The sequence below is a fragment of the Cebus imitator genome, unplaced genomic scaffold, assembly GCF_001604975.1.
Source record: "Cebus imitator isolate Cc_AM_T3 unplaced genomic scaffold, Cebus_imitator-1.0 Scaffold485, whole genome shotgun sequence".
Taxonomy (NCBI): domain Eukaryota; kingdom Metazoa; phylum Chordata; class Mammalia; order Primates; family Cebidae; genus Cebus; species Cebus imitator.
This window is the reverse complement of record NW_016107800.1, coordinates 1,078,039-1,087,075: the sequence shown is the minus strand read 5'-3', so window position 1 is coordinate 1,087,075 and position 9,037 is coordinate 1,078,039.

Here is a 9,037-nt window from a genome sequence, read left to right as displayed (position 1 = left end):
ATGTTCTGGCTCTAATGTTCTGTGAATAAAATCTTCCATCGCTGTACCTCAGATACTTTTTTCTTTTTTTTTTTTTAAACAGTCTCACTCTGTCACCCAGGCCGGAGTGCAGTGGCACGATCTCAGCTTACCGCAACCTCCTCCTCCCAGGTTCAAGCGATTCTCCTGTCTCAGCCCTCCGAGTAGCTGGGATTACAGGTATGTGCCACCATGCCTGGCTACTTTGTTGTATTTTTAGTAGAGAAGGGGGTTTCACCACGTTGGCCAGGCTGGTCTCGAACTCCTGACCTCAGGTGATCTGCCCACTTCGGCCTCCCAAAGTGCTGGGATGACCGGTGTGAGCCACCATGCCTGGTCAGAGACTCTTCACTCTGGTTATACATTAGGATCACCCAGAGAACTTATTTTTAACAAATTAAAAGATGGCAGGACTTCCCCTCCCCATCTTGATGTAATGGATCCTGGGAGGGACTCATATATGAATGTTTCTAAAAGCTGCCCAGGCAACTATAGCAGCAACCGGGGTGAGGAGGACAACGCCTCCTGACCGGAAGCCTCCGCGGGGGATGAATACAAACTACAAGGACATTTTAAAGAAGGAGTTCCAAAAGCTTCAAGTGGGGAAGAATTTGGTTTCTTTTGCGCTTACAAACAAATTGGTAGATGGATATTTAGAAACCTATAACCTATCAATCAGACGACCCTAAATGGGGGATGTCAGATTTTATTTGAACATTTTTTTGGTATTCAAGTGTCTCATACATATCTGACCCTGCAGTAGGTATTATGGGGGACACTTAAGCAAGTGTAAGGGTACTACTACTTTGAGAGTGTGATCCAACTGGAGAAAGAAAACCGACAGCAAAAAACAGTACGGTATGAAACTAAACGCTAGGCTGGGTGCGGTGGCTCACGCCTGCAATCCCAGAACTCTGGGAGGCCGAGGTGGGCAAATCACTTCAGGTCAGGAGTTTGAAACCAGCCTGGCCAACGTGGTAAAACCCCGTCTCTACTAAAAATACAAAAATTAGCCAGGCGTGGTGGCACGTGCTTGTAATCCCAGCTACTCAGGAGGCTGAGGCAGAAGAATTGTTTGCACCTGGGAAGAGGATGTTGCCGTGAGCTGAGATCACACCACCGCACTCCAGCCTGAGTGACAGGGAGACTCCATCTCAACAACAACAAAAAATAAATTAAATGCTAAATTTGAGACAACCTTTATTGAGTTACTGTATATCAGGCACCACATGTTTATGTATATTAACTAATTTAATCCTCCACTGAGTTTTTGTTTTTGTTTTTTTTGAGACAGGGTCTCCTGCTGTTGCCCAGGCTGAAGTGCAGCGGTGCAATCTCAGCTCCTTGAGATCTCCACCCCCACAGGATCAAGCAATTCTCCTGCCTCAGCCTCCTGAGTAGCTAGGATTAAAGGCGTTCATCACCACACCTGGCTAATTTTTGTGTTTTTAGTAGAGACAGGGTTTTGCCATGTTAGCCAGGCTGGTCTTGAATCCCTGGCCTCAAGTGATCCTCACACCTCAGCCTTCCAAAGTGCTGTGATTAGAGGTGTGAGCCACCTTGCCTGGCCATTAATTTTTTGTTTTTTTTTTTTTTTTTTTTTTTTGAGACACAGTCTTGCTCTGTTGCCCAGGCTAGAATGCAGTGGCACGATCTTGGCTCACAGCAGCCTCTGCCCCCTGGGTTGAAGGGATTCTCCTGCCTCAGCCTCCTGAGTAGCTGGGATTACAGGTGCATGCCCCCATACCCAGCTAATTTTTGTATTTTTAGTAGAGACAGGGTTTCACCATGTTGGCCATTGGCCATGCTTTTTCTTTTGAGACAGAGTCTCACTCTGTTGCCCAGGCTGGAGTGCGGTGGTGCGATCTCAACTCACTGCAACCTCTGCCTCCGGGTTCAAGCAATTCTCCTGCCTCAGCCTCCCCGAGTGGCTGGGATTTACAGGCATGTGCCATCATGCTTGGCTAATTTTTGCATTTTGTGTGTGAAATGGAATGTTGCTCTGTCACCCAGGCTGGAATGCAGTGGCGAAATCTCAGCTCACTGCAACTTCTGCCTCCCAGGTTCTAGTGATTCTCCTGCCTCAGCCTCCAGAGTACCTGGGATTATAGGTGCCCACCACCATGCCCAACTAGTTTTTGTATTTTTAGGTAGAGATGGGGTTTCACCATGTTGGCCAAGCTGGTCTCAAACTCCTGACCTCAGGTGATCCACTTGCCTTGGCCTCCCAAAGTGCTGGGATTACAGGTGTGAGCCACCACGCCTGGCCAGAAAGTCTTGAATGTCAGGCAGACCACTTGAAGTTGGGCAGGAAATAATTAGCTTGCCAGGCTGGGCGTGATGGCTCACGCCTATAATCCCAGCACTTTGGAAGGCTGAGGCAGGAGGATTGCTTGAGCCCAGGAGTTCAAGACCAGCCTGGGCAACAAAGTGGGACCCCTATCTATACAAAAAATTAAAAAACTAGCTGGGAGTGGTGGTGTGTGCCTGAAGTCCCAGCTGTTTGGGAAGGTGAGGTGGGAGGATCGTTTGAGCCTGAGAAGTTGGGGGCGTGTTCATGCCACTGCACTCCCACCTGGGCAACAGAGGGAGAACGTGAAGTTGGTCCTGAGAGCCCGTTGAGGGCAAGGTCGGTGTCTTCCTCAGCTCTGTTTTCTGATGAAAACAGACCTGGCACATGATTGTTCCTAAATATTTGCTAAATGAAAGTTGAGAAATGGTTCTTTGAAAAATCACTTGGAATTCTTTTCTTCACCCTGAACTCAGGGTGGGTAGAGAGCTGCTGTATTTATCCATCACTGAGATCGTGAGACCTAGTCCTGGGACAGGTGCGATGATAGGAAAGAAGAGGAACGGACGGTTGAGACAGCTCAAAGAGGTTAACTGGCAAGACAACACATCAAGTACCCAACTGAACTGCAGAAAGTGGTACCCACATGCATGCTTAGGGATGCAACAATGACAAGGCATGTGCTCAGTCATTAAGCCAACACGGAGGGTTCACTTCACAGAGAAGCTGTGTGGCTTCTAGAACCATCCCGGCCAGAGGACTAACCTGCCTGCAAATAACTGTCACCTGTGAGTTGAATGTTAAGTTCTGCCACATCCACAGGATGTTTTCCAGTGAAGATGGGGGAATCCTGGAGCTGCCTAAGGACAACTATCCTGGCTAATTGCTTCCCTAGACTTCTACTTTAAGAACACTGGTTTGGATGCCAATTTAGAGAGAGCATCTTTTAGTAAGGAGTAAGGAACAAACAGCAAACTAAACAATCTGTCTGTTCTGGAGCTAAAACCTCTCTAGTTCATTACAATGGGAGCTCAAACTCTTCCAGGGTAATAAAGCCCGGCAGATGAATCCTTAAATTCTGGCAAATCCCCAAACTACACCAAACCCAAAATAATATTTTGTTCTGGTTATAAGATTCTCATACTGCGACTGTTTCACTCTGCTCCCCACAAAAGCGCCAAGGTTTCAATATCTGCCTCTTCATATCCAGTGGGTAGGTGAGGTTAATAGGACCAAAGAGAAATCAAAAGGCTTCAAGGCTAACACTTGCTTTGACTCTGGGGCACTGGGATTCTAGAGCTGGAAGTCTACCCTTCCATCACAGTATTCAGGGCGCTATGGCTAGACTGAAAGCTTTTGTTTTTTGGAGACAGGGTCTTGTTGCCAAGGCTAGACCGCAGTGGTGTCGTCAGCGCTCACTGCAGCCTCGACCTTCTGGGCTCTGCCTCAGCCTCCTGAGTAGCTGGGACTACAGGCGTGTACCACCATGCTCAGCTCATTTTTTAAAGTTTTAGTAGAGACAGTATCTTGCTATGTTGCCCAGGATGGTCTCAAACTCCTGAGCTCAAGCAATCCTCCCGCCTTGGCCTCTCAAAGTGCTGGGATTATAGGTGTGAGCTACCATGTCCAGCCTGAAAGCTAATTAAAAAAATATATATTTTGAGATGAGGTCTGGCTCTATTGCCCAGGCTGGAGTGCAGCGGTACGATCTCAGCTCGCTGCAGCCTTTGCCTCCCAGGCTCACGCAATCCTCTCACCTCAGCCTCCTGAGTAGCTGGACTACAGGCATGCATCATCACACCAGGCTAGCGTTTGGTATTTTTGCAGAGGCAGGGTTTCACCATGTTGCCCAGTCTGGCCTCAAACTTGTGAGCACAAGCAATCTGCCCGCCTCAGCCTCCCAAAATGCTGGGATTGCAGGTATGAGCCACTGTGCTGGGTGAAAGCTGGTTTTTGATAGGCTAAGGTAGTCCATAAAATTTCCCAACCATGATGCCATAAATAGATCCTACGTATAAAGAGATACCAATGTCTTTAGAGCTGAGGCGGGCCTGGCCAGTCACTTCTGGCTACAAGCAGCCTTAACAGCTTATCCTGGTGTGCCTGTCTCTCTGTTTCACAAGATGAAAAGGTTAGGAAGCACTCATCTACAGCAGTCCCTTATTTCATATTGCTTTGAGACGAAGTCTCACTCTGATGCCCAGGCTGGAGTGCAGTGGCATGATCTCAGCCCACTGTAACCTCTGCCTGCCAGGCTCAAGTGATTCTTCTGCCTCAGCCTCCCAAGTAGCTGGGATTATAGGCATATGCCACCACCACACCCAGCTAATTTTATTTTCAGTAGAGACAGGTTTTACCATGTTGGCCAGGCTGGTCTCAAATTCTGGACTTCAAATGATCTACCACTCTCAGCCTCCCAAAGTGCTAGGATTACAGGTGGGAGCCACTGGGCCCCACCTAGCAGTCCCTTATGTTAAAATCATCTTTATTCCTAATAATTTTTGTATACAAAATAGAAGTCTAGGACCCTAACACAGCTGTGGTTCTTAACTTTTGGGGAGTATTTATCCCTTTGAGTACTAATAAAGCCAAAGAGCTATCTCCAGAATAATGCACTACTACTTTTCATGCAATACTTCACATACAACTTGAGGGTTCCAGAATCCAGATTAAGTCTCTGTTCTGGAAGGATTATCACACAAACCCACATTTACTTATTTCCGAGGGGCTCATCTCCTTCCCCTCTGCCCTTTCTCTAATAACACTTCAAAAAAACCAGAATATTGTCAGACCGGGCACGGTGGCTCACACCTGTAATCGCAGCACTTTGGGAGGCCAAGGCAGGCAGATCACCTGAGCTCATGATGGAGTTTGAGATCAGCCTGGCCAACGTGGTGAAACCCCATCTCCACTAAAAATACAAAAATTAGCCGATGTGGTGGCAGGCACTTGTAATCCCAGCTACTCTGGAGGCTGAGGCAGGCTAATTGCTTGAACCTGGGCACGGTAGGTTGCAGTGCACCAAGACTGAACCACTGTACTCCAGCCTGGGTGACACAGCAAGACTCCACCTAAAAACAAAAACAAAAACAAAAAAAAACAACCCTCTGAAAAACGTACTACATCCAACTCCCTCGAAATCAACTCGAGGTGGTATTCCCTCAAACCCCGAGCTGCGTGGGGGTGGAGTGAGGAAGATACGCTCCTCACTGGCTCTAAGCACCATTTGCCCTTGCAGTATCCAACCGCTGGTCGTTGGGAACCACCTGCAGGTAGAAAGCAGCTCTCTGCACGCCTCCCATTGGGCCTGGATACACTGTGGTCAGTGCATGTAAAACCCCCAAGCCATCCTTCATGCTGCAGGCTCCCTTCTCCACTCCAAGCACATTATCTTGGTCACGTGTATTAGTCACTCCACAGTTGTCACTCATCGAGGCAATGTTGTACATTTCCCATGAGGAAATGGGAGAAAAAGGAACATTTAAATCAATTAATTTCAGCAGCATCTTTATTGCAACAAAGAATCTGTAATAAAATGCAACAGAACTAATGTTTCACTTTACATGATTAAAAGCCATATAGCTAAAAATGAGAAATCCCATAAGCTTACTGGAGTGAGACATGCAATTCTTTTTATACAAGTTAATGCTTAAAACAGCAGGCACTTTATGTTCTAAAATTAAACACCTGAACTCCAATTCTGCTGAATACAATATAAATTTGTTTTTGGGTTACTTAAAAACAAACATACAAACACTACTTTTTTCTTTATCTGCAAAGGACTTAAGAAATGATTACCTAAAGCCCAGCACCTTGCACTAATATCTCCATATGTGAGGCTGGAAGACGGATAGGTGAGGCTGGGTGAGACTGGGAGGGTGGAAGTCAAGAAAGTCTCCTTTTTCCTTTCTATCTGCTGGGAATAGACACTCACCTTATATAGTTTAGAAATGGCCATGTCTCTTTGCTTACATTAAAGAGCTGTAAGATGGGCTCCCAGGCTTAAGCAAGCACTCTACTCTATATTCCAATCCTCAAATCCCCCACTATACCAAGGAAGACACATTTAGTGCAGTGATTTTAATTAACTTCAGAATGTCATATACTAATTACAAGTACTGCTTCGTTAATAAGCATGCTTAGCATTTACTTTGAAATGGAAAAATTAACCATTTTTATGTGGTTACCTTTAAAATGTTTTATAGGAATATATTAATAAATATTTCTTTAAAAATTTACCTTTTCTACATATAATTTAACTACCATGAGGCAGGACACCTGGCTGGGTCCAGCACCACCTGGATACTAACTGGCTGTGTGGTCCCGGGTATATTTCCCCCTCTCTCTCTAGCACGTAGGTTGTTCTTCTAACAAATAAGAATAGTAGATTAGATTAAATCAAAGATTCATTCCATCTTGAAAAATACATGACTCAGTGACGGGTGTTATAGGAAACACTCCACCTGAGGAGAACTATGCCACAGAAAGGTAAGCTATACTTCCTGGAAGGAATAAGACAAAAAAAAAAAAAAAAAAAAAAAAAAAAAAAAAAAAAAAAAAAAAAAAAAAAAAAAAAAAAGTAAGCATCGGTATCAATATCGCATTCTTTTAAAAGGTAATGCACGCATTGTGACCTGATCCTCTTGTATGAAGCTTTGGAAAAGAACTAGGAATGGCATAGAGGGAAAAACCTTCATTCCAAAATGAATCTCCAGACAAAGAGGAAGAAACAAAGTAACTGACATCTTCTGCTGCTTTCAGAGTGAGACGGGGCCAAAAGTTACCACAGATGAGCAGCGTCATGGACTACTGTTCAGGTTCTTGTCAATCAGTCCAGTGTAAAAATCGCCTATTATTAATCCAACTCCATTCTCTACAGAAGAGTTTCTTAAAGTTGTCCATAGATACTTACTGTAGGATCGCCTGGAAAGCTTGTTAGAAATGCACATTCCTGATGTCTATCCAAATCGACGGAATACAAATTTTTATTTATTTATTTATTTGAGGCAGAGTCTCGCTCTGTCGCCCAGGCTGCAGCACAGTGGTGCGATCTCAGCTCACTGCAACCTCCGCCTCCCAGGCTCAAACGATTCTCCTGCCTCAGCCTCCCGAGTAGGTTGGATTATAGGCACACACCATTATGCCCGGCTAACTTTTTGTAGTTTTAGTAGAGACGGGGTTTCACCACATTGACCAAACTGGTCTGAACGCCTGACCTCAAGTGATCCACCCGCCTTGGCCTCCCAAAGTGCTAGGATTACAGGCATGAGCCACCATCCCCAGCCTAGGAATACAAATTTTTAAGAGTGAGATTCAAAACTCTACATTTCTTTTAGTAAGTGCCCCAGATAAATCTTAGATTCCGAGTTCCACTACTCTATACTGCTCAAGTAACTATCCCTCTTGATGGTTGTTCATGTGTACATATTTATCAAGTCTGTAAAAACCCAGTATGATATTTATACTAGTGCTTTTTGGCTCCCACTAAACTGTTGCTACTTTTATAGATTCTTGCCATTTAAGCTGTTAACCACACTCAGGGAGTACAAACTTTTAGTGAGATTTCTACTGATTGCCTCAATTGCCTATGGTATTTTCCACACTAGTTGTAAAAAGCAAATTCAGTCAAACTGTCTTTCTGTAAGTGAATTCATTCAGGTATTTTTTCCCGCTAAAGAAGTAGAATGGCATTTAAGTGACTGGTAGTGATAACAGACGCATTCTTTGTGATAGACGGAAAGAAGAAGGGTAGATGCAAAAGGAAAACACCTGTGAATTCAAGAGTACATGAAGTTTTCTAAGGTTTTTCTGATAAAATAAGAGATGCCATTTTGAAGAAACAGCCTTAATGGGTGAGAGGTTTCAATGGAGTAGCTGCTTAAAAGCTACTGTATACCATTTCTACTTTGCATATCAGGATAGATCCCTTGAGGCCGATTAGCTCAAACAAAATAAAACAAAACAACCTCCACAGTGAGATATATACTTAAGGTGGAAAATACTTTCTTGGGGAAGAAAGCTACCCAAATCAATTTAATTTAACATTGAAAATATATATAAACATATCTTGGCATGGGGAAAATATCAAACATGAAAAGCAATACATATACAGACAGTAGGAAAAACCGTAGTTATCTATTATACAGTATAAATACAAACAGCAAAACCCAATACCGTTCCCAATGACAGAGCCACCAGGTCATCCTGCCATTTCTGGGCTTTCCCTGCCTCCTATGAAGTCCACCTCTTACCAACAGTCAGCGACCTTACTAATGGAGGCAATGCTCTCTATAGGGAAATCTATTCTCTCTGTAGTGATGAGAAAGAAATACAGCAAATTTTCTTGGAGTGTTGTTTAAAAGTACCGGTAAACACTCAAGTGTGTGATAAAAAGCATCAAACTCATAGATGCCTTCCCTGTCACTGGTGCCAACGTGACCAACTTGGCACCCCGAGGGCATATCTCAATTAGCACCTGAAAGCCTACGAGCTCTCTTCATAGCTAAATGCTAGGGCTAACCAAGAAAAGTTCATGACCATTCAAGAAAACTGTTTATAGCCTTTAAACACGAAGGAAAAAAAACAAAAAAAGAGAGCGAGCGAGCCATGGCTTGCCAGGGATTAGTTTATGGTAAAGAGGTTATCTGTAAACCTTTGTATTTTAAGCTTACAATATCTAAATTATGTTCAAATAATTTTAATAGGATAAAGTTTAAATTGGTAAGATTT